At 39.7% G+C, this 27,431-nt stretch overlaps 1 protein-coding gene and 1 long non-coding RNA gene across 3 annotated transcripts in view; one reads left to right on the top strand and one right to left on the bottom strand.

The window, feature by feature from the left end:
• The window catches only part of LOC307019462 (uncharacterized protein), a gene marked incomplete at its 5' end in the record, with an annotated part of 43,715 nt that extends 34,885 nt beyond the window's left edge, over positions 1 to 8,830 (top strand). The window contains one exon of one of the 2 annotated variants that reach the window (XM_079650412.1): positions 1,947 to 8,830. Of the gene's footprint in view, positions 1 to 1,937 lie in introns of both variants that reach the window. The other variant, XM_079650413.1, reaches the window with a different exon arrangement.
• A 112-nt stretch (positions 8,831 to 8,942) lies between these two features.
• On the bottom strand, positions 8,943 to 14,170 carry LOC307019467. The gene is made up of 3 exons (XR_013802669.1): positions 12,500 to 14,170; positions 11,115 to 11,167; positions 8,943 to 10,282 (listed from the first exon to the last, which is right to left on the bottom strand). It is a non-coding gene; the product is annotated as an uncharacterized lncRNA (long non-coding RNA).
• Positions 14,171 to 27,431: the final 13,261 nt, after the last annotated feature.

The following is a 27,431-nucleotide window of genomic DNA, read 5'->3' as shown; positions in this document are numbered from 1 at the left end:
ATCCAGAACCAAACCGCTTGCTGACATTCAGAAATACTCTCATCAGTCCCTCAGACAGGGCATGAAGCTGAGCCACGAGATTTGGCCCAGGAGCAGAGTGGGGGACATGAGAGCAGAATCCGCCCTCCATGAAGCAGCAGAGAGACTGTAAAGGAGGAGATGAAATGCAAAGCAGTGCAAAGAACAGTGGCATGATGTGGGCTGCAGATGCGACTGGGCCAAAGGCTGTCTAAAACAGTTGCAGCGGATGGATTCAAGAGCTGATGGACTGAAGAGAAGACAGAATCAGAGGAGTTGGCATAGTCGATTTGAAGTGAGGAGGTCGGGGTCACGGCTTAAGACAACCAGGGGAGGAGAAAAGGAAAACGGGAATGAGTGAGTTTACACATAAACACACCTATTCACAAAACGCACATAGAAGACACCACATTTAAAGAACTTGAATTGACTTGATAAATAAGTAAAGATAAAAAGAGGTATTAACCATGAAATAATCTATTGGTAAATTCAAAATAGCAGTAAAGAGGAAACTATTAATGTAAAATGAGAAAATCATCCTAAAAACACACTGAGGGTTAAAGGGGGAGACATGAGGGAAATATGCACTACACTTTAAGCAGGGGGTGTTTTGGAGTAGCACAGTGTAGAACCATATTCTTCAATCTTTCCATCATATTAATAAATTATTCTTCAAGAGATTTGTATTCATGTTTGAATAAATTAGTGATCTCATTTGTTACAATATTGATTTCACCATTGTGGCATAGTTATTACCATAGGAGGGCTTTAGGATGAAACTGTTTTTAATCCTTGATAAAGTAAAGGGTGATGGTTGCATGTTCGGACACCGAAGGTTCCACACACTGCTAAAGAGTTTAACATTGTTTTTAAGTAGACCAGAATTGAAGATAAATGAGTATAATGAGCTATGAAATGCAGAGCTACATAGATCCTAGTAATGTTTTGACTTAAGATAATAGTTATGTACACAAGTTTCTGAATTAGATTTATTAGAAATTTTAATACTACTTAGGTGTAAATAAATTGCAGTAGTAGTAGTACTATTATGAAGTGAGTTTTGTACCAAGTTGCAGGAAATGTGGGAAGCAGCCGTCCCGATGACAAGTTAGAGATATCTGACTTAAAGTGGTAATCGTGAATTGATAAATGATGGCACTCCATATATGACTGATTTTTGTAGAAAGAGGATACTGGCCTTTGCTGAAATATCAAAGTTTCTGCAGAGCACGACACATGGCCAATGAAACTGAGACCAAATGACCTTTGACCCTGACTGACAGTGTGACTTGAGAAAAGCACTATCAATGACTGACTCTGGGGCTGACCAAACTTGACTTTAAAACCTGACAGTGTGAGTGTGAATGGAATGCCGGCATGTGATCAGTGTAACTGCATGATTCTAAAACAATAACTAACCGAGCATGTCTTTGGACGAACATATTATTTTGGAGCTCCAAGGGAAACATAGGTTTCCTAAAAATTCTGCAAAAGGGGGAAACCACATGTGACCCGTTTCTAATTCCCACAGGAGTTGGCGGTTTGCAAATGTAAAACTCAAACTAAAGTCTAAAGATTCTGTTTCTTTTAGGACTGCCAGCTGGAAATGAACACTTATTTTCCCTGGAGTGTTTACTGTGAAAAATGATGGATGTACTTTTGTGAATGATGTTTGGTATTTTCTTATAAACACTGGTTACCTGAAGGTGTTTATTCCCATACAGGATTTTGTTACACATCTGTACATGTGTAAAAAGGGGGAGTGTGGGATTTTTTCATTTAGGGACTGGAAGAAACCTGCCGTCCCAACTCAGATGTTCAATCTGACCATTGATTGACAGTTTTAGATTTAACCTGCTCCATATCTGGGGATAAGATACTGTTTGATTAATGTTGACATGTTTCTAATATTGATTGAGTTATAACAGGTAACACAGATGCAGAATCAGTGGCCAAGGGGCTACTGCGAGAGATGTCATTCCAGAAGGGAGTACCAGATAAGTTGACCTGTGATAATGAAACAATTTTGTAATATTTCAACAGGTATTAAAATAACTGAGGTTTGAACTGTAGAAAGAACATATTACAGTTAAGCTAAAACATAGTAATGTAATGAGATTTAATTTAGACAACATCTTGTAACTAGCCTGGTAAAGAAGTAAAAGCCATAGACTTTATTGAGGTAACATACATTTAATTTAAATTCATAATAGAAAGACATTTGATGACAGTATGTTGGATTTCTGTATTCATTTTTCAGCTTGATAATATCCAAGCAGTGACAGGTAGAAGCAGTCTCACCACGAAATCATTCACTTTGTCAGTATCATGATTTTAGTTATTTTTAATCCATAACATTAGTGTGTTTCTTTACCAGAGACATTAGCAGTTCATATTATATTTAGATTTTAAATAGGATCTCAAGGATTTCATTTATAATAACACAGATGCTTGTCAGAAATTCAGAGCTATTCAAATATGTTATTTAGTTCACCTGAAGATGTTGGGGTTTATTTTGTTGACACAGGCCAAGTATTAAGATTCTGAACACACACACACTGGCAGATAGGAGGTCTGCAACTAATTTAGAAAACCTGTTCACAGACAGCTGTTGTTTTAAGACACCCCACCAACAGGCTCCAAGCAGCCTACCAGTGGTGGGTCAAACACCTGAGGGCCCAGAAGCCCTGAGTGTAGACTAGAGGGGTGGGTATCAGATTTCTCCACACAGGTTCCTGACGCCAAAAGGGGGACCCGAGGAGCAGGAGGCCGACACAGCGGAGTTCGTCTGGCTGAAGGTCGTCAGGCCTACGTGGCTCAACCCCAGGTTCTCCGGCCTCTACTGAGTGACCCAGAGGACATCTCATGCCGTCCGCCGAGGAGCAAAGGGGGACATCTGGTACTACTGGAGCCAGTGTGCGGCGAGGAAATCACCTGGAAGGACCCAGACACATCAGGATGGACCTGGCTATCATCAACGAGGACATCCCTACAGCAGACGACTCGGAAGCTGTCATCAGCGGACTGGAGGAGAAGGACCTCGCGGATATCCTTACAGCAGACGACTCGGAAGCTGGGCTGGGGGACTTCTCGAGGCAGCAGAGGAGTCTACTTCTCTCTGATCAGATTCATCAGTTCCACCTTTGAAGGAAAGGCCGCATCTCCCCCTCCCTATCAGCTGCCCTTGTTGGCGTATTCCTTTGAGGGGGAGGGGGGCCCTGAGGATTCAACAACACGCACGGATGCTGCTTTCTGGCACTCAGGCAACCACTCTGATAGTTCCTTCACTGACATGAAAAGTTGTGTTCTGTTCCCAAAGGTTTAAGGTTGGGGGATAGACACAGTAGCAAAGAATGACAGTAGTTGTGTTTCAAATGTCTTATATGTGTTGGTCTCGTGGGGCGAGACCAAAAGGGGGAATTGAAGGATTATTTGAATTATTTGAAGTATTAAAGTAACGTGTTATGGCAGGAAAGTTCAATCTGGTATATTCATTTTAATGTCACCTTATATATATTCATGTGTGGTAAATTTGAAGGGACAAAGTATATTTTCCCTCCCCAATATATTGAGGTGAAGTCTTTGTGTTTAGAGAGGGATGTGAGCAGGGGACATCCTTATTTGGGGAGAGCTCCAAAACTCTGGAATGTTTCCCTCATAAAAGAAGAGGGTGCGTTACACATGCTTAGGGCAAATGTGTGTGTTTTCATTGCAGTAAATATATGTGCTGCATGATTACTGTTCAACTATACCTCTGTTTTTATTCTTTCATGTGCGGGTACTAAATGGCTACAAACATTGTGGAGAAATTAGCTTAAACATGTTTTATTACTCTATATGAAATGGAAGCAGCTTTTATGACAGGGACGAGAGAGCTGGGGGAGGGGACATTCTTCTTAAGATTTTCAGCATGTCAATTATCAGGGAAATCTACTTGTTTTCAATAGATGTGTGTGGTTAATTACTTTGTATTAATAATAACAGTATGTGTAAAGGAAGCTGGAAATATACAATGTGAAACCTTTTATTTGAAGTAAAGACGTGAACAATAGCTCAAATGGCTGGAAGGGCTGTAGGACAAATGAGTGTGTTCTCTATATTGGGCCTGTGTGAAGTTTGACTATTTGAAAAGCATCTCTAATACTGCTTAAAGGCCCAGTGAAGTGTGCACCTGTGCATGATCTGTTATGCTAATACGTATAGTAATGACCAAAATTGTCCATTGGAACCCATATCAAAAAATGTTGGAATAGCAACAAATTTGACGAGTTTTGAATTTTCCGGGGAAATCTGCAGTCGACCTTCGCCTTCGTGGGCGTGGCTTGCGATCTACTTCGTGACGTCACGAGATGGACGCCGCTGCACTGTTTACATTCACCACCGTTCGTTTTTTCTCTTTTTCAAAGTCGAATTTCTCAACGTTTTTGAGCTAGTATTTTCCTGGAAAGTGTGTCGGAGTCGACTGGAAGTGATTGCCAATCGAGAAAACCTGACAATGGAGGCGACAGTGAAGAAAGAGGGATGAAAAACACAGGGGAAACGATGCATTGCCGCTGGCTGTAGTAATGTCAAGTCTGCCGAAGTGGCGATGTTTCTGTTCCCAAAAGATGAAGGTGAGCCTGGCTGGTGTCATTGTTTCGTAGATTATTTGATTGATCATGATAAATAAAGGCCAGTGGTCGATTCGAGAGAGAGAGAAAGAGAGACTGACAGAGTTACAGGGTTGTTGTTAGCATCTGGTGCTAGCTCGGAGCTAACGGAGATTAGCTGTTTCAACAATAAGGAGAGGGAGAGTGCTCTCTTGTGGGACTGAGAGAGATAACGTCAGCTCAGGGAGGTAAACTGTAGCCTAAGTTATCTCAGTGGGTTTGGTCATCTATGTAAACAAATATTTCCATCTATGTAATATTAGTTGTATAAAATAGGTTAAGAAATCATTCCAATGTTTTTTGATTTTTGAAATATATGTTTCATATGAGTGTTGAGAGCTGTATCCATAAATCTCTTAATGTTGCCCTCAAAGTGCACCAGATTGATCACTTTCCTCATCTATCCTGTCCGAAAAGCTGTCCAAATCAATCATTTCTCTCACACTAGTATCACTTTCCAGAGTCTCCGCCATGTTTACAATCGCAACTGGGTACATCTTGTGACGTCACAGCCACTATCGTCTGCAACTTCCGTTAGGCTCAGACGGCAAAATTAATAATTCATTAATTCATTAATTATGAATTATTAAAAATTATTTTAGCCATGAACAGGCACAATGATATGTAAGGAATGAAACTGCCATTTCATTTTGGTGCAAAAACATGCACTTCACTGGGCCTTTAAGAGCATAGGTAATGTGTTCCTCGTTATTATTGATATGAAAGTAATTTACATGTATTACGTATATTTAGCCAACTATAACAACTATATCTTAAAACATACTTTTAACTTGTGTGTGGTAACCTGAGGGGGGGAAGATGGACACAGGGACAAAGGGCCATAGAGGAGATGTGTGTGTGCTGGCTGCAAGATGTGAAATAAGATAAGGAAACTTGTTGTTTAGAGCAGGTTCGTGTTTCCGGGTTTCTTCTGCTGTGTCGCACTGATTGGGTGCGACAGGCCATGTGTTGGTCTCTCCCAATAAGATGACCTCTGGGGGAAAGCACGCACACACCTCCTCCTGTGTTTTAGTATGAAAGCCTGTGTTTTCCTTTGGTTCGATCTCTTTTTCTTCAGGCTGACCAGAGAGTAAGACAGGAGAAAGAGCAGGAAGTACTTCCTTTGTATTTGTGTTGTTACTTTGTATCATTAAAACAAGATTATTGTTTAACTTGCATTCTGGTGTTTCTTAATCCCTTCCTTTTTACGAATTTACCCAGTTTACCAAACGACACGCGGAGACGAGGTTGGTTTTAAACATCCTCCTAATCTCCAACAGCTCTGATGTGTGATTATGTGTTACAATGGAGTTTGTTAGCAACCAGAAATGTGAAACAGATGAGAATGCTGCGTGGGGTCTGGGTGCCGTGTTGGCGAGACGTTGCAGGGCTCGCTGCTCCGCCCTTTGAGACTCGAGGAGCCGACAGTGTGAGCTGGATTACTGGTGTCGTTTCCTGGTTGCTGCGTGGGGTCTGCGAGACAGCGAGACACGGCGAAACTCAGCCCGAACTCAGCCTGAGCACACACACGTGAGTGTGTGGCGAACTGTGAGTGGAGATCCACACAGCTGCGGCTGAGTGTGCTGGCGAAACTCAGCGGAGTATTGCGGCTGAGAAAATATAAGGCTTGAGTGTGTGTGTGTGTGTGTGTGTGTGTGTGTGTGTGTGTGTGTGTGTGTGTGTGTGTGTGTGTGTGTGTGTGTGTGTGTGTGTGTGTGTGTGTGTGTGTGTGTGTGTGTGCGTGTGCGTGGGGGGGGGGTGTGTGTGTGTGTGTGAGGAGCTCCACGGATTGGTCCATTTGGACCTGGGTAAGATTACATCACTATACTCAGGAAGAAAAAAATGGAAAAATCTCCAACGAGGCGTTCAGGGGCAGCATAGACAGGCACTCAACGGGCATTGCATGTTTCATGGACTGAAGGTCCTGAAACCTCCTCGCCTTGATTGGCAGAGCATCAACTTCAGCAGTTGCAGCTGCCTGTTGATATTCCCGATGTAGTTGGGAGATGGTTGTGCCTGGGTGAAGGAACTTATTGTCTTTGTAGGTCGCTGTGCTTCTGCAGTAGTGCGAATCAACAGTGGGCAGATCCTTCAACCAGTCCTTAAGGAAATCTGTGACAGCAGTTTCCAGCTTTGCATGTTGGCCACTCTTAGGTGGAGATGTAGTCTGCCACTTGTTCGTCATGGTCGATGGTGTCTTTGTTCAGCGAGGGTAATGGTTCTTTCAGGGATACCAATTGTAGAAGAAAAAAAGCTTCGCACACTTTAAGATTCGTTCCATCCTGAAGTTTCAGTTGGTAGGAAAATGATGAACTGCGCCTGGATCCCTCACCAACTTTCTTTCTTACATGGCAACCTTTGTGACCAAAGTGGTGACGTATGTTCTTCCCAGTTGTCCATTGACCAAACTTTCTGAAATATTCACTGCCTCTGCTCTTCTGTAATGGATTGACAGTCTCGAGTCGTGACTCGTTGACAGAACTTCGAATTGCAGGGAAGGCCCATAGCCTTTGCAGTTATTTCTTTGCCACCTTTGGCCTTCTATGCCATTTCTTTGAGACGTTTCTTTCTGTATTCATTTTGCTTCCATGTTTCTGGGCTGAGGTATTTATGTTGTTTCCTTTTGACCGTATTGTTTTCATACACAACCTCTAGATGAGGACCATAATGTTCTGAAGTTGCTGCCAGACTGTCTTCTTTTTCACGGACAGAGGACTCATCAGAGGATGGATTGTAGTTTGGGTCTATGATAACATCATCATCATCATTATCATCATCATCTGTGTCTTCTTCATGGTGTGGACGGGTCTGCTTGGCATCTTCAGCAACACTCTTCTTCAATGACAGTGTTTAAGTTATTGTCTGCTCCATCTGATACAGGGTCTTGGCCTGGTACATGCTGCTCCATCTATTTAACAACGGTCTCATTTTCATTGGATGATTCCTGATTGGTGTCTGAAAAGTTAAGTGCATCTCCTACCAAAAAGGAGTAGGCGTACGGTCACAACTGTGTGATCATTATGAAAAACATTTTTGTAATTGCACTGTGGTATTAATACATTAAAGCTATTTTGATGAATATTATTTGGACAAATTCAATTAAAAAAACTTTTAATCTTTCCTAATAAGATGGAAATGTAATGTGGAAAAAGGAGACAATATTAACAATTGAAATGTACTTTTCCTAATTCATAATTATGCAGTAATTGTAACCGTTAGTTCTGAAAGGTTAGATTAGTTTTTGGATTTGTCTTTTTTTTTCCCAGAGGGAAATGTGTGCATGCTTCATGGAGCTACAGTAACTACATTAGCTGCAGTAACTATAGTACCTACAGTAGCTTCGGTAGCTACAGTAACCATACATTGTGAAAGTAAAAGACTAAATAACTACACAACATTTATAGCCTAGCCTATAGTATAATATAGTATAACATCACTTACCAACAGGGGATAAGCCCTGAACCATGAAAATAACTTAATTTATCTGTTAGTTTTTCTTTTTCTTGAAGCAGCCATTTTGTAAAGCTTGTAAAATGGCCTAAGTCACAAGACAATGTGACTTAAGCCATTATCTTTTTTAAATATATGGCCTAAGTCACACTCTTGACATAGGCCATTATACTATCAGGGTAGGGACAGCATTAACCTTTCAATAAGGATGTAGGCAATTTTACCAGAGGTGGCCAGCATCAAGAAGAGATGATTTAGGCAAAAAAAACATTTTCTCCAAAATATGACTTAGGCCATTAGTTTAAGAAGGTGACGATATGTTTTTAACTTAGGATCATACCTGTGTTTAGTCTAGAAAAAGGTAAATGTGTGCATTTTATTATAAAGTTGTGTATATTTACAGACTGTTGCAAAAACTAAGAAGCTTGTAAACATCAGGTTTAAAACTAAAAGAGCTTTGAAACACAATGAAAGATGTTTGGAGTTTTATTTGAGTTATTAATTTACATTTTTGTAAAATAGATGCTGATTTGAAACCGTTGTTACATACAGTTACGGCATTTCCTGTTTCTGCCGGAGAGAGGCGAGGCCGTCCCAAAGCTTGCCGCTGTATTTATACCCTTAACCCTTAATGGAGGGAACTTCATTCAGCTGCGAGTGTGGCTACAGACGGAGTTCACTCCGTCACGGAGGGGTAGGGTCGAGGGGGTGATTTGGGATTGGGCCATAGTGTGGTGTGTGAAGTGCTTCCTCCACACAGTCATATAGATAATATAACACTACGGCTACGGCTGAACTAATGGAGGATTCAGAAGGTATGAACATCACTTCAGTTTATTGCTGGGACACTTTGATATCTGTTAGCATGATGAATCAAAGCTAATGCTAAGGTGATTTCTTCTCTCCTTGTAGAAGAAGTCGACCTTCTGACCTCCACCAAGAGACGCTCGCAGCAGCCAAAGAGGGCTGAGACGGCAGGTACATTTCATGTACTCACAACAGGATTATATCCAATATCCATAATATGAATAGACACAATCTATAGAGAATCACATTTAAGAAGTCAAGATGTCTATTTCTGCTTGACCTGCCCTTTAGCAAGGCACTAACTTCTATTTAAGATTTATTTTGTCATAAATCTATATTTACTTTATTTAAATCTGTGTTTTGATGCTTACAGAGGACAGAGATAACGGTTGTTAGAGATTGTTATACTACCAAGCTGCCACCAAGCACATACACTCAAAACCACAATTCATCCATAAATAATATAAATTAATTTGCTGGACTGAATGATTGTTCCAACAGTGAGGAAGACCTCTTTTACATTTGTGATTTCTGTTTCAGGTGCAGGCCTTGGACCTCTAAAGAAAAAGCAGCAGTCCGGCGCCAACTCGGCCGGTTCATCACACTACAAAGGGTGCCTGGAAAAGAACTGTGTAACGGCTCTGGAGGCAGAACCTGTGCTGTGCAGTCGGAGCTGGAAGGACGTGAAGAATCAAGTTTACAATTCCATTACTGCCCAAAAAATAAAACTACTGTAGTTAATTTCAGAAGTTGAAGGAGATGAGAGAGAGGAGTGAGGGGAGAGGAGTTGGTGGAGAGATTTGAGGGGAGATGAAAGAGGAGAGGAGTGAGGGGAGGGTGGTGAGAGGAGAGAGAGAGAGAGAAGAGGGCAGTGGGAGAGGAGAGAGAGGAGGGTAGTCGGTGAGGAGAGGAGAGAGAGGAGGGTAGTGGGTGAGGAGAGGAGAGAGAGGAGGGTAGTGGGTGAGGAGAGGAGAGGAGTGAGGGGAGAGGAGTTGGTGGAGTGATTGTATGAAAATGTTATATGACATTAAAGATGCCATCTTGGTGAGTGAAACTAAACTCTTCTGAAATTGTAATAACTAAACAATGGAATAATCAAGAATATTACTATTGTCAATCAATTAATGTGATATCAACCATTAGGGTTGGGTACTGTTTGGGTTTTTTCCGATACCGCTCCTTAACCTATACTTTTTTCGTTCTTTTTTTAAAACTCCGGTCGAAGAAAAAAAATGCTTTTTTAAAAAGAAAGATGTTTTATTTGAACTTGAACAACATATTAAGTGTAAACAAAGTAAACTTAAATATATAAAATAAATAAATACATCTTGTGCCTGGACGGGACCTGGAGCTTCATACTGTTGGAGAGGTAGAAAGGACAGAGGGACAAGTAAAGAAAGAGACAGACATTCTTCATTGCACTGTACTTACTACAGAAATAAACTTCTCTTTAAACACAGAATTTCATACATTTACCACAAATGAATTAACACTTTTAGAATGTAATCACTGATACTAACAATGTTGTAATTGGACACATCATAATACACCGAGTAAAATGGAGATTTCAGACTATTTATACCAATGATCTACTATTTCATATACCCGAAAAGTCATATGACCATATTTAGCGAGGACTTATACAAAACAGGCTCACATATACAGTATATTTTTCTACACAAATACATCAGATGATAGTACCCTTGTGCATTATGACTGCATCATGTTGCTGACCAAATGGTTAAAATTACAAAGAATGACGGTAACATTCTGAGCTAAGCAAATGCTAGCAGAGTTGATAGCCTCCTAGGAGTGATTATGATTTAGGTCCATCTTTTCACATTGCCCAATATTTCCAGTCATGCCTGGTTGTGATGTGACACTGTAGTTTTTTGAAAACCATACAGAGACCTCATAGCCCAAATGAAGGCCCTGTTAACCATGAGTAAGCAGACACAGACACACAAGGGTATACAATCACGGCATAGTGCTTAGCGACATATAGAAACCATACAGTGACCTCATATACCAAGTAAGTCCCTCTAAACCATGACTAAGCAAACACATACGCACACAAGGTTAATGCAATCATATTTTACATCTTCATGAAACAGCAGGAGTATATCACATCATGTCATGTTAAAGCACTTCATGGGGGGCCACAATTAAAGTGTTAGTATACTGACAAACCTCATTTTGAGGAGCAGCAGGACAGACATCTTGTGCCTGGACGGGACCTGGAGCTTCATACGGTTGGAGAGGTAGAAAGGACAGGGACAAGTAAAGAAAGAGACAGACATTCTTCATTGCACTGTACTTACTACATAAATAAACTTCTCTTTAAACACAGAATTTCATACATTTACCACAAATGAATTACACTTTTAGAATGTAATCACTGATACTAACAATGTCGTAAACATCATACTACAAATGGAGATTTCAGACCATTTATACCAATGATCTACTATTTCACATACCCGAAAAGTCATATGACCATATTTAGCGAGGACTTCTACAAAACAGGTTCACATATACAGTATATCAATTTTGTTGTTTGCAATCCGCCAAAAAACTGAGAGAAGAAGAAGAAGAAGAAGCCAATTCCGAGCTGTCCGACTTCAGGCAAGCTTTTTGAGACCTCCCCCGGCTGTGATAGGCTATTCTCGTCTTTCTAGGCGAGCCGCAGCTCGTCTCAAACAAGCCTACTGACTTTATGAAGAAGATCGCAGGAAATGACGACAGAACAGCTAAAACATCTCACACACCGTGTCAGATTTTGGTTATTTTGGGGAGGTCGAGATAAATCATATTGTTTGGTGGATGCAGTTTGAACCAGAGTAGCAGCATGGAGGTCGGGTCGTCACCAAAATAAATAAATAAGTGGTCCGAAAAAGGTTAATGACAAAAAAATACACATAGCCTTCCTCAGGCAGTGTGTTTGTACCGGGGACAGGAGACACCCCCTTGATGAGAAACTCTAAGAAATGATCGGGGAAGCCCTCCGGAGTGGAGTCATGACGACTGGATCTGAATTATTTTTGTTGTATTTGGTGGTTTGTGTCCCAGCTGTCGATCAGCTGTGCGCAGCGTCTCCGCTGCAGCCTGTGCATCTCAACCCCCCCCCCCCCCAGTTAAAGGAAATAAAACTAATGTGTTGCGTAATATTAGCTGTACAATTTACCACATGGTGTTCTTAGTTTCCATACCTCCTGTGGTTATGTTTTTGTGTGCACTGAGGAGTCTCAAACAGGCGTTTGTTAAATCATTTTAAGATTGGCTTTAATCAATTTGTGAAAATGAATTTTCCACATATTTCTCTCCATTCTTCCTTCTGCCAACGGTGTCGCAGTTTCTCGTCTCTCCCGTGTTTGTGCTTAGTGCGTACGCATGGGTTAGAGTTTGCGTGGAGGACCGCACGTTCTCCCATCAAGTTAGTATTTTATAAATCACAAACATTGGGTTGAAACTGGCGTACGCCATTTTTTGAGCGTATATCACTTTATAAATGAGGCCCCAGAACATTCTTTATCACATAACAGAGGTTAAACAAGTTAACAGAAAACAAATCTTACCTTTGCTGGCATTGATGTGCTCCCATCTCAAATTGTCCTTATCTTTTTCCATTCGGATTTGACGTTCTGCTTCTTGGCAGGGGTTAAGTCCTCTTGTACTCCTCATCATGCTGACTAACAAATATTATGACAAATCAGTCTCCACGGACACAATATAATAATATTAATATGTGTAATATTGTAATCTGTTCACACAAATACAGCATTATTGACAAATATTCGCCACTTTATTAAGAACTAATATCTGGGGGCATTTTTACTGCCGTCTCTTCTATAAGCACACATCTATCTATCTATCTAAGGGTGATTATTTGACACAAAGAAAAATATTGAACGGTGAAATGTCACTTTAAAATAACCTCATGAATTTAAAAGCTTTGTATTTTTCTTTAAAAGCAGAATCCTCATTTACCAATTAAGTTAAAATGATGACAAACCTAACTTTGCTGCCCTCACTGTTTTCGTGACTGAAGTTTCAATAATAAAATAAGTGATAAAGTATTATGTAGCTTATAAAATAATGTATAATGTATAGCCTTATGTTAAAATTGACGTTAAAGTTCTGCTTTGACAGTCGAGGCAGAGGGAAATTATGGACAGTTGGACACGATCAAATACATAAGTTAACGTTCACTTTATTCAGTTGTGTATATCTATCAGACATATCGTTTTTAATGTATAAAATATGAACGACTTACTTCACTATGTTCCATTATCCAGGCGCCTGTTGAAGATCCAGGATGATAATAATGCCGTCATTTGCGGGTAACACTCAGACGCGGTGGCGAGGTCTCTTAGTATGACGTATTCTTACATGCGCGAGGCTGACATTTGGCGTCATTTTGTGTCTAATATGGCGGGGGAATGTGTAACATTTGGCGGAATTTTGATCATTTATTAATTTAGAAATCAACACACACACACACTGTGTGAGAGAGCGTGAGTGTCTGTGTGTGAGAGAGAGTCTCTCTCTCTCTCTCTCTCTCTCTCTCTCTCGATGATGAATGATCAAGAGAAGAGAGAGAGAAGAGAGAGAGAGAAGAGTGAGAGAAGAGAGAGAGAAGAGAGAGAGCAATGTAACCTCCTAATGTAATGTATAACTCCTTTGAAAATGTTCAAAAAGTGCTCAAACTTCACATGTGTGCTAACAGTCCAGCCGTGAAGACATCTACGGGAAAGTTTTGAGATTTCTTCAAATGCCGTTGCCATGGCAACACAATGCTCACCATGAAACATGGTTCTCATAACTTCAGTGAAAATGCTCAAAATGGCCCAAAACTTCACAGGTTTGGTAACGATGCAGCCATCAACACATCTCAGCGTATTATGGGATGTCATCAAATGCCGTTGGCATGGCGACAGATAATTCACCATCAAGTTAGTTCAAAAGTTTGCAGTTCAAATATTCCGCTGCTTTCCCAAACCTTTTTACTTTCTTTTCTCATCTTAATACAAATTCATTCACTACTACCTATATCTGATATTTAACTCCTTCAGCCTATTTTCAGCTGCAGAAACCATTCAACTATTACATTATTCAGCTATTTCAGGACATCAAGGCTACACATGTTGTTGTTTATACCTTTTTTTAAACCTTTTCTTTTAAATATTAAGCTTTTTCTACATTTTTGTAGCTAAAAGCAGCTACCATTCAGCTAATAACATATTCAGCTTTTTCTGCATTTTCAGCTAAATTCAGCCATAAATGTTCACAGTTTACAGCCTTCGCACACATTTTCTGCAGGAAATGCATTTTCTAGTTTCCTTTTTAGAAGCACTGCTTAGCTAAATGGTTCTGGGCCTGGTAATTAGAGCATTGCTTACCAAATGCCACTGTCGTGGTTTGTGCTTCGAGCCGCGGCGCTTACAGCTGAATGTCCCTTCTTCGACCGCTGTGTAGGCCGCGTCTGTGTGCGCCATTTTGCCTTGGCTGGAGACCGCACTAACTGCTGCACCATCACTCACGTTAGCCGCGCCCGCCATCTCGCTGAAAGTCCTGACGTGCATTTGGGACAGCTCGCTTGCATGGCAGATTTGTATAGCTGCTTCACATGTCAGCTCCGTTTCCCTTAGCAGCCTTTCTCTGACCTTTTTATCCTCCACACTTCTATCGCCTGTGGGCCTGCTATAGTTAGCAGTAGCGCTACCTTCCTAGCATCCGGCTTAGTTTCCAGTCCTATGGCCGTGATGTAAAGCTGGAACTGCTGCTTGAAGGTCTGCCAGTTGCTGCCGACATTTCCCGAAAGTTTTAGCGTCTCCGGTGGCTTTAATGAGTCCATGTCGCTTGTCACAACTCCTCACTTAATATGTTTTCATTTTACTTCATAATTTACTCCTGGTACCATGTTTTGTTTGTTGGTCTATTAATTAACTGACTCGTGCTCCGTGCTAAAGTCTTAGCCAAGTTTAATCAAGAGCTCTTGTTCAGGTTGTGGATTTAAACATAGATCAAAACTATGTGGCGAAACCTTGTGGTAGGAGTGTGTATCTAATCAACACAACAATGAGCTGTCATGTGGGTATATTAATGCTGCCCATTATGGATACAAGCGATTTTCACCCATTTAGTAATTACATATTTTAAATTTGTACACACCAATTTGTTTCCTACTGTTACAAAAAGGTTCGATGAAAAAACTAGGAACTAAATAAGATGGCTAGAGTCACAAAAAATGTATCCTTAGGTGCTTTTATTCACAGCCAACATGCTGAAAAAACACAAAGTAACAAGGATTTTACAGGAAGAAAACAAAAACCTCATATACATACAGGTCGAGGACATATACACAAGTTATTGAGCCGTTTCCGCTCTACATCCTGAACTCCTCCCTTCGATGCAATGCACTTCCGTTTTGGCGGACTGGGTTTGTTTTGCTAGCTAGCTCCGTTGTGCCGACAAAGCACTGATATCGCAGAGACAAAGAGGATATAACAATTACAACATGAAGAAAAGTGGTTCGGGAACTACGTGTGCGGTAGTTGGTTGCAATCACTCGAGAAAGCACCTGAACGAGTGGTTAGATAGAGAGTGCTACGACCACAAACCAGCACCCAGCACCCAGCCATGTTGTTCATTAAATACAGATAAACACAACAAATACTGCATGCATTGTATTTTTTAATATTATATATGAATATTTTCATAGTGATGTAATTGTGTGGGCTGCTTTTATATTTTAATTTGTAATACCTGTTAGGATTAAACATGTGATCTTTCTTGTTGAAGCCATTTCTTTAGTTTCCTCTCAACAATTAATTAATTCAGTGTTATTTATGTACAGTATGAGCTTAATATGAATGATGAACTGTGTTAAAAGAAATTGTAGCACTCTAAGGAACATATGAAATGCAATAATGCAATAACAGTGCAATAATGAAATTAAATTACATCAAACTTTATTTTCACTCAAACAGTAGGCCTACAGGCACATATGATATATTGCACAGCATAAAGAGATCATGTAAATTGTGCATTATGTAAACAACAGACAACTGTTGGCTCCTGTGGGCATGACCTAAATAAGGCAGTTTATTTTGGTTTTATGCTGGGCCACGTCGTCATGTTATCCTCCCAGTTTTGCACTGAATTCGGGTGGGGGAGAGTAACGCCATCTCCAGTCAAAGAAGTAGAATCGTGTTCCCAAGCTAGCATCACTGTTAGCATCGAAATCGCTGTGTTTACACCAGTGCCCGTCTGACTGTTTACATCGGTTTACACCGACAGACGCTGTGCAAAAGACTTCCGGCGGAAATGAAGTGCATTTGTGTAGTGTCATGGCGCTACCCGTGTTTTGGCGCGTAAACTTGTCTATAACTGGTACCTCTCTGCTCTACAGCCACAGTCTTCTTCTTTCTTCTTCTTTAGTGTTTATTGGCGGTTGGCAAACCAAATTTTAGGTGCATTACCGCCACCAACTGGACTGGAGTATGGACAAGAGACTATGCAGAAAACAATAAAAAAAATAAAACAAAACAAAAAACAACAAAAATAAATAAAACCAAAACTCTAGATTATTTTAAATTTATCAATTTCTCTAAGAAACGTAATAAGCTCACAATACATATTGCCTGATGTTTTCCCTAACAGCCCTGATAGCGAAAAGTCAATGTATTTTGCTTTCTTCAGTGTTTGGAAAAGCACATTTCTCTGAATACTATATTTCCTGCAATGCAGCAAAACATGTTCAACCGTTTCTGGCTGGCTACAGTGTGTACACTTTCCGGTTGGATGCTTTCCTATTACCCTTAATGTATGATTGAGACCTGTATGACCTATTCTCATCCGAGAAATTACATTTTCCTCCCTTCTTTTAAACCCCACCTTCCTTCCATTACCCACATACCTTTGAATGTTATAAAGATGTCTTCCTGTATCACTAATGTCCCAATGTTCTTGCCATGTTGTTTGTGCATATATATGTATGAATGTTTTAACCTCCGCTTTGCTGAGTGGAACTTCAATGTCTATATTCGTAATTCTGAGTGTTTGTTTGGCCAGAATATCCACCTGTTCATTACCCTCCACACCAACATGAGCAGGAACCCAGATGAAACGAGTTGCTATGCCTTTGATTTGCATTTTATACAAAATTAGAAATATTTCATTTATTATGTCCATTCTAAATTAAGATCTGCCTGATCGTATACTCGATAAAGCTGAATAGCTGTCAGATGCAATTACAGTATTATGTATTCCTTTCTCCTCTATCCATTCCAATGCCAATACCAATGCCAACAACTCTGTGGTGTATACTGACACATGGTCTGTTACCCTTTTCTTTATATGTGAATTACTCACTGGGATATAAACTGCTGCCCCAGCATACCCTGTCTCTGGATCTTTGGAGCCATCTGTAAATATGATTGTTGAGTCTGAGTGATATCTTGCAAAAATAATTCTGGACTATGCGCCATACTGGTATTTCTTTATTTTCCTTCAACTCTTTTTGTATATTGAGGTCCACCCTTGGCATTGTGAATATCCAGGGTGGAATGGACGAGATTGCAACTGTGGGGCAATACTTTATTTGATTCAATCCTATACTTGCCGCTTTAACATCACCAATCCATCCGAAACTCGTTAAATGTGACTCATTGTGCTCCCAGCAGTCTTTCAAAAATACTTTTCGCTGGATGACTATCACCATGCCCCTGAAGGTTTACCCAGTATGCCAACATTAACTTTACTCTTCTTATCCTTAACACTAGAACCGCCAGAGGTCGCTGTATACCTAAAACCGCCAACGGGTAAAATGTACCCGCTATAGATTTTCAAGGTACAATGTTCTTTTATTTATCATACAGAACAGTGAGTTTTGATCGCACAGGGATGAAGCTTATACCAATAGAATCTGTGGACTCTCAGCTTTTCATATGATATAGGTTGTGCAGATAGCATGAAGTTTAAAATATCGCTAAGAGTGCTGATTTAAACGCTTGGTGTTAGACTTGTGTTTTGTTTAGGTACAAATGTCTCTATCTCTCTCTATCGATATATCTGTAATGTTCTGTTCTATGAACATATAATTGTCTACATAAACAGACAACGCGGACTACTTCTCTCATTCCGAGTGTCCATCTTTATTCAACTGGCACGTAACCTGCACACATGCATTAGGTCCTCAACGTGAGCTCAGTCATCCAAGATCTTGTATTCTCCAAGATGTTACACTATCTATAACTATCTATCTGTCTATCTCTCTCTCTATCCATCTATCAATATATCTATCTATCTCTCTCTCTCTCTCAATCTATCTCTCTATCTATAAGGAACCGCAGTAGACAAAAGGCGTTGCTATAGCAACACGTCATGTTTACGCTGCATTTTCTATGAGGTAAATATTACCAGCTGGCGGATATAGGTATATAAATGGAATTTTTTTGGGCGATTTTTTCAATCTGACTTCATATTGACAATTGTTAACAACAGAGTGTGCTACATAACACACTTTCAGGAAAAGTCACGGACTGGGAGACTTTAATATGTTATTGAACAAAAGTTACATACAATCAAAAAAAGCTGCGGGTAAAATTTAACCGTTGGCGGTTCTAGTGTTAAAGGCATTTCTCCCATTTCTACCTGTATTGCTGATACTGGAGATGTTTTAAAAGCTCCACTACAAATCCTCAGGGCCTGAGCTTGTAGGACATCCAGCTTTTTAAGGTTTGATTCTGCTGCTGCCATGAACGCTATACACCCATAATCCAATACAGGTCTCATGAGTGCCCAATATATGTTCAGTAGTGATGACCTACTCGCTCCCCACTCCTGTCCCACCAAACACTGAAGTACATTGTTGACCTTTTTACATTTACTTTGAACTTTTCCTATTTGATTGCTCCACGTTAGCTTTCCATCAAACCAAACACCAAGAAATCGTATTGTATTTACCTGTTCAAGAGGTTGCTCATACAATTTTAATGATACAGGAGCAATTTTATGCCGTTTTGTAAAACAAATGACTTGCGTCTTAGCTACTGACAGTTTGAATCCCCATTTATTTGACCATTTCTCCACTTCAACTATTGCAGCTTGTATTTTCTTTCCAACATGTGCTACATTGCGGCCTTTTGCCCACAAAGCCCCATCATCTGCATACAAAGATTTTCCCACACTTGGATGAACTTGATTAAAAATGTCATGTATCATTATATTGAACAACAACGGACTACATACACTACCTTGCGGAGTACCATTTTCCACATCATACACACTTAAATATTCTGCACCTACTCTTACTTGTATTTTCCTTTCCCGTAAAAAATTCATAAACCAATTATATGCTTTACCACCAATTCCCAATGATTTTAACTTGATTAGTAGTCCTTCCTTCCAGAGCATGTCATAAGCCTTTTCAATATCAAAGAAGACTGCAATCACTACTTCCTTGTTGGTCTGTGCTTTCCTGATGTCTGATTCTAAGCACAATATAGAATCCATTGTATTCCGACCCCTACGGAACCCACATTGATATGGTGATAACAGAGCTTTACTTTCAAAGATATGTCAACCTTTCTGTAACCATTCTTTCCATGATTTTGCATAAATGCGATGTCAGGGCAATAGGTCTGTAGCTAGATGGATCTGAAGGGTCTTTCCCTGGCTTTAGTATGGGCACTATTATCGCTTGTTTCCAAACCGAAGGAAGTTGGCCAGAATCCCACACCCTATTAAACAATCTAAACACAATGACTAGAGAGTTATCCGTCATATATTCCAACATTTTATAGCAAACACCATCTTTCCCAGGAGTGGTTTGACGAGCACTAATAATTGCTTTCCTCAACTCAAACATAATAAAATGCAGATCCACCTGATCTCCTAACACTTCTACTCTATCCAATATTCTCGGGTTTTCCATTAATGTATTATCTCTGCACTGCCTGGCTTCCTCTGTAAGGTTATCTGAACTATGAACTTTCTTAAATGTCTGAACTAAAAGTTCCGCCTTTCCTAAGTTTGTGACAGATATTATGTCCCCTCTGCTCAAAACTGGCAACTCATAATTCCTTTGAACTCCCCCCATTCTCCTAATCATGCCCCAAACATCTGCAAGCTCTACTTCTCTTCCGATGCTATTGCAATATTGCCTGCAAAAATGCGTTTTTGCGTTCGTATCGTCCTCCTTACTATAGCCTGGGTCCTTTTATACTGATTCAAAGCTTCCTGGGAATGGAGTTGTTTGAGTTGTCTGAATGCTTTATTTCTGTCTTTAATGGATTTGTTACATTCACCATTCCACCAGGGTACACTCTTGGTGCGCCTAACTCCTTCAAATTCCGGAATTGTTTCTTTAGCTGAATGTATGATAACCTTAACGAGCTCCTCATTCAATTTATTTATATCATCATCATTTTCCTCTTGAAGTGTTTTACATCTATTCGTACTTACAACTTGGAAAGCATCCCAATTAGCCTTTCCCAATTTCCATCTAGAAATGTTCTTCTCCTTTTCAAAACGTATGTTGGTCCCAACTTTAGTCATTACAGGATAATGATCACTGCCCACTGTAGTATGCTTTACCACACTCCATGTACTTATACCTGCTATACAGATGTAGCGATTCATTTCAGACAGTTTGAAACGCGAGGGCAGCGATTGGTACGTGATCTGCCCTCGCTCAAGGGAAAACCTCCAGCTTGACTTGAGACCGCCCCCGTGATAGATAAATGTAATTATAATGAAGCCAGCTGCAATGGATCATTGATCCACCAGGGGGTGCAGTGGGGTTCCACACTGGAGCTCATGTGAAATAAAGTGAGATACAGTATGCTGGATGTACAGCGGAACTTTGTTAAGATCCATATGTCACGGATATCATACTACTGTGCTAAATAAGAGACATGTAATCATTTACAAAACATCACCATGTTGTTATTTAACAAAATAATATTGTTATTCGAAAAAAACGAACGGGAGGAAATGCAGCCCGGCTCTCGATTTGTAATCCTAATTTAATCATCATCTTCACCACGATCATTTATGTTTATGTTCGCCGAATTGACATGAAATCACTGACACATATGAATATACTGTATTCAACTTCATTAAAACGTTATTAACGTGCCTAAACTCAGTAATTCACCAAAAATATTTATATTTTAATGGAGTTTCGTCGGTCGATCAGGATCCCAAAGTGTAGCGGAGGGATCCTCATCTGGATGAAGGGTGTTATTTTCCCCATATAGAACAAGTCGCTGCAAATTATCCCGCTTATTACATGGCCACATTCTCAACAAAGTAACGACATGACTCCCAATATTAATTGAAATGCTTTTATGGATTTAGAAAATGTTTTTATTGATTTAAAAAATAGTTGTATGTATTGATTTAAATTGACATGCATCCGCTAAGAAAAATAGTCCGTTGTTACAGTTTTTTAAACAGTCCGAATGAAACGGCAGCTCTCAGCTGTGTATTTACACAACTAATGGCCCATCAACCACAGCTCTCTCCCCCCCTCCCCCCCTGATCTTTCTTCTCCAGCAGCTAAATTAACAGTAGGTTACTCTGAGTGACCATAGACTGTATGTGACAAGCTTACAGTTAGTGACGTATGTTAGAAATTAAAATCAATGTTTTGATGGTATAATGTAGCTTAAACATACCGTCAGTTTAAACGCTCTTTTATACTGAAAAACCAGAAATTCTTGTGCACAAGCAGTTAAGCTTTTATTCTGAAAGTCCTTCATCTACGGTTAGCATTTAGCATGTGGCTAATATACGATTTCCTAAAGAGGTGAATTGAGAAGCGAAATGACTTGGAGTGGTGAAAACCGAAGCCTACTGATTTAACACTACAACGATAGATGTCGAGATACTACCATGTTGAATATTAAATGAAAGTACAGTTTATTTGAATACATTATTGTTTACAGACGAGAGTAGCATGTGACAACATCCGGAATGACCGGAAACCAAACGAGCCGAGAAGTATTGTTTAGAGTATTGATTACAGCGTTTAGAATGTGTTAAATGAAAAGTGATGAAAGAGAATATGAGGAGAAACGGCGTGTTAAGCATATATTGAATGTGAAAAGAACCTATCCTCTGTTTAAATGCAATAACGGACATTGGAGACGAGGTGAGCCGGCTGGCGGGGAGGAGCCAGCAGAGGATATATATAGCAGCGCCGGAGGAGAGATCCGCTGTCTTCTTCTTGCTCAGGAGAACCAGATCACAGCTGTTTTCTGCCGGAACAATATTCTGTCTGTAACACTACCGCGCCTTTTTTAATTAAAGTATCCCATTTGAATCTTTTCAGAGACTCCATTTAGTCTCATTTTAAAGCTTCTCTCCTGGACGCGAAAATAAAGAACACATTTAACACGTAACAACACCATAAAAGCTGGTGGATTGAAAGCAATACGGGAGGTAAAAATAACTACAATAATTGTGACTTATTTATTGTGGCTTTTATGTTTTTAGGTATAACATTTTATGTAATTCAGGCTTATAGTTCACCCTTCTCTAAAAGCCTTCAACAATGACAATATTCATTGTAATTTAATAAATCCTTCCAACACACATTGTAAAAAATAGCCTACTGTAAGTTAAGAAATCATTTCAATATGTACATCTTCTGATGTAACAACAATAACATTATAAATAGTAACATAGCTGAACATGGTATTGCACATTTAGCTTTGAGTGTTACTGACCTGAGATGTTTTTATTACATGAATTAAGGTGACTGAGGCTTTTTAACATACAGGGATGCAAACTCATCAGGTATGAAAAAGGTGACAAGGATCCGAGCCCCCGGCTCCCCCACCCCACGGAATGACAGAGGATTTTAGCAGTCAGAACAACTAAAGCAGCAGTGTTAATAATAACAGAAACGCCAAAGAGTCACATCTAATAGAAATATACAAAAGCATTTATTTTAAATTGTGGAGCAGTCAGTTTATAATTTTGGCAGCACTGTTGAGCATTTTGAAAATGTATTTTCATGCCTCTGTGCAAGGCTTAGTCTTTCTATCTTTATAGCCACATGGTGTAAAGTAACTAAGTTCATAAACTCAACAAGTACTATACTTGGGCACAATTTTGAGATACTTGTACTTTATTTAAGTATTTCAATGTTTTGCTACTTTGTTCTTCTACTCCACTACAGTTCAGAGGTACATGGTGTACTTTGACTCCACTACATGTATTTAATACCTTTAGTTACTTCACAGATCTGGATTAATTAAGTGAAATATAATCAAGTGTTAAATCAGACTTTAGTTCCACCTGGAGTAAATCCACAAGCTACCCTGCAGTATACAAAGTCATTCAAACTAGCTGCACCTTTAGCAGCTTTGAGAACACTTTCATGATCAATCATTATAAAACATATCATATCTATTATTCTGAAATGGACCAATCTGCACAATGACTACTTTTACTGTCGTTACTTTCACTATATTTTGATGATAATACTTTTCTACTTTTACTTGAGGAACATTTTGAATGCAGGACTTTTACTGTAACAGAGTATTCCTACACTCTGGGACTATTACTTTTAGTCAAGTACAAGATCTGAGTACTTCTACTTTTACTCAAGTACAAGACCTGAGTACTTCTACTTTTACCCTAGTACAAGATCTGTGTGCTTCTACTTTTACTCAAGTACAAGACCTGAGTGCTTCTACTTTTACTCAAGTACAAGACCTGAGTGCTTCTACTTTTACTCAAGTACAAGATTTGAGTACTTCTACTTTTACTCTAGTACAAGATCTGTGTGCTTCTACTTTTACTCAAGTACAAGATTTGAGTACTTCTACTTTTACTCTAGTACAAGATCTGTGTGCTTCTACTTTTACTCAAGTACAAGATCTGAGTACTTCTACTTTTACTCAAGTAAAAGACCTGAGTACTTCTACTTTTACTCAAGTACAAGATCTGAGTACTTCTACTTTTACTCAAGTACAATATATATACTTATACCACCTCTGTTTATAGCCTATGAAAAAAACTATTAGAAATAGAAGGCTAAAGCTAACGTTAGCAGATAGTGACAATGTATGCTAGCTAGCTAGCTCAACGATTCCTTAAATAATATTGCCACAGAAAAACTTTTCAGTTCACATCACGCTCTGCCGCTCCGACAGGGAGCTCTGCTCTGAACACCTGAACAGCCCGTTCTAACAGCTGTTCACCAGCGGTCCAGTCTGTGCCACAGTGACTCCGGACGCACAGTTAATATTAACGAACGCACCCGTAGGTAATGTAGCTGCTGAAGCTAGACCATCATCTCGGAGCAGCAGAGCCTTATTATACATCCATGAGCAGAGCCGACAGGCAGGAAGACTCGAGCACACAGCTCGTACTTCATTATAATATATAAGGAAAAGAACACCATGCGTGTCATGATGGCACATAACAGCTCACTGCGCAGATTACTCCGGGTCCCAGCCCCCCCCCATACCCCAAAAATATTTGTATTGCAGATCTACATGAATCACACAAACGACTTATTTTGGATTCAAAACGGCGAATTTCGCCGAAAGGTGACAAGTTTGCATCACTGAACATAGACAGAGCACAACTGAAACATAACATCTGAAACGATGTAACAACATAATACACTTGTGGGGATGCTTGGGATGTGAGGAGTGAGGGACACGGCTTAGAACGGGCGTGTCGCCTGGCAGGACAGGAGAGTGTGTGCACCAGTCTGCCTTGATCTATGAATTCATGTCCGTGAAACTCACTGCTGCCCACAGCTGTTTTATAGAAGGAAATTCCTTCACTTCATGAAAGTGTTTTAACCACACACACATGACGGGTGTTATTTTCCCCATAAGGAACAAGTCGCTGCAAATTATCCCGCTTATTACACGGCCAAATTCTCAACAAAGTAACGACATGACTCCCAATATTAATTGAAATGCTTTTATGGATTTAAAAAAGGTTTTTATTGATTTAAAAAATAGTTGTATGTATTGATTTAAAAAATAGTTGTATGTATTGATTTAAATTGACATGCATCCGCTAAGAAAAATATTCCGTTGTTACAGTTTTTTAAACAGTCTGAATGAAACGGCAGCTCTCAGCTGTGCATTTACACAACTAATGGCCCATCAACCACAGCTCTCTCCCCCCCTCCCCCCTTGATCTTTCTTCTCCAGCAGCTAAATTAACGGTAGGTTACTCTGAGTGACAAGCTTACAGTTAGACACAACACTGTCATTGCAAGTGACCCTCAGTTAGTTGACTTTTATGTTCAACTGCTAAATTCGTTACTGATAAAAAAGGGCTTCTACTGTACCTAATTACCTTAACACTAGAACCGCCAGAGGTTTTTGTATAGGCCTACCTAAACCTGTCAAATCCCGCTATAAGAATGCAATTTTTAACAACATAGGGTGCTACATAACACACTTTCAGGAAAAGTCAGGGACTGGGAGACTTTAATATTTTATTGAAAAAAAGTTACATTGCACACACACAACACACATCACACAAATTGACCCGATTGGCGGTTCTAGTATTAAATAAACTCACTAATGAATGAAACCAGTTCAATACGCATTATTCTTATTCTTATCATTCTTTATGAGCGCAGAAATAGTCTTAAAATCAGATCTGTTTTTTAAATGAAATCTGACGGCAGGCAGTTAGCTCTGATCACCTATGACAAATGCGCCGCACCTAATCGCTAGCCATTCAGCCACAGACACTGTTCGAAATGGGGGGGAGCTAGGAGGAGCTCCCCCGAAGAGGGAGGGAGCTCCCCTGAAGGCTGACTTTGAGATAAATAGGGGGAGCCCAAAACAATCGTGCATATTTGTGTCACACAGATTAGAAATGTTGAGTTTCTGTAAATAACACTTATTGAAATAAATAATAGTTATTGTTCATTACAGTTTCTGAATATTTGTTTTATATTTGTGAATATGTCTGGGTGTTGCCATCTGTATGTGGCGGCGCTGCATTCTTACTTACGTTGCTATGATTATGGCGGTGATGCCGGCGCGGTATTTGAAATGTTCATATTGATATATTTTTAACTCTGGCTGTGTAATAAAAAAATATGGCAAAACGAAAACAGCCAAGCGTCACAGCTTTTGGATTCACAAGCAAAGAAGCGAAGGAGTCTAAAAATGACAACGTGAACGGAAAACAGCTTTTAGTTGGCCGGCTGTAAGCGGCGTTAAGGTCGAGTTTGACAGCTCCACACCGAGGGAGAGGCCTGCCGATGCGGAGCCTGTAGAGGCTTCAACAACGGCCACATCCGCCGGCATAGTGACACCGTCTGTATTAGTAGAAGAGTGTTTTTATAGCAATTGATTGCATCCGCGCTGCTGCGCCAGTCAACAGAGCGTGCGTGTGACATATTTAGTAGCAGGATGTGCTCTGAAAAATAGGGCTCCCCGAAAGCAAATGGGTAATTCGAAAACTGACAGAGCTCCCTCTATACAAATCAAACTGTAGAAGGTGTGAAAGCACCTATTGTTTTAAATGATGGTCGGAATGTGACCTGTGGGCCTTCTGAATTACCGTGGGACAGCACATTCTAAACTAAAATGTTCAATCAATAAAGTAACATCTTATCTTATCTTAATAATATCTTCATATTAATAATAATAATAAATCATACAGTATGTGTCCGAAAGGGAGCAGGAGGAAGCAAACACAAAAATATACTGCATATTAAAGCAAACGATTGTAAAGGTTAAAGTATGAGCATAACAAATAAAGAAGTGTAATGTAAACATTTACATTATAATTATGATTATTTAATATATAAAGACTATATATTATTGAATTACAAGATTAGATATACTTTAGTTGATCTAAAATATTGATGTGTTCAAATGCTCTTCAAAACACAACTGAAAGTCCATGAAACTTGTCTTTCTGTATTTGTGAATGAAGCGCCATCTCCTGGTTAAAACCTGAAATTGAAAATCTGGCAACGCCCTCTTGGAAAATAGTGGGAGGGCTTAACATTCCTCTATACTGGTCTTTGGCAGGCCGTAGGCAGGAATCTGTAAACTGGAGTCCGAAATTCAGTGCTACATCTGTAGCACTAGACACAAATGTCAGATCGAGTACTGTTTCTATATTCTTTGTACAATTATATCTTGTTCCTTCCCCAGTGTTAATACACACTAGCCCGTGGTCATCTATAAATTCCTCAACTACTGCACCATTTGCATCTGTGCTACTGCTACCCCATAGTGAGTTATGTGAATTAAAATCCCCACACCATATGACTTTTCCTTGCAGTAAACCCCCAACATCCTCTAATATACTTTGATCTAATTTCCCACACGGATTATAATAATTTACTATATCTATAGGTCCTCTATCATTCCATACCCTTATAACTATTGCTTCATGATCTGTACTTACATGCATAACTTTGTAACTTACACCACTCTGTATGAATGTTGCAACTCCTCCCCCTCTGCCAGAGTCCCTATCTCTTCTAACTGCAGT

Source organism: Notothenia rossii (genome assembly GCF_949606895.1).
Source record: "Notothenia rossii genome assembly, chromosome: 9".
In the NCBI taxonomy this organism is placed as follows: domain Eukaryota; kingdom Metazoa; phylum Chordata; class Actinopteri; order Perciformes; family Nototheniidae; genus Notothenia; species Notothenia rossii.
The sequence above is the reverse complement of the archived record's forward strand: the minus strand, read 5'-3'. Positions and strand labels throughout refer to the sequence as shown.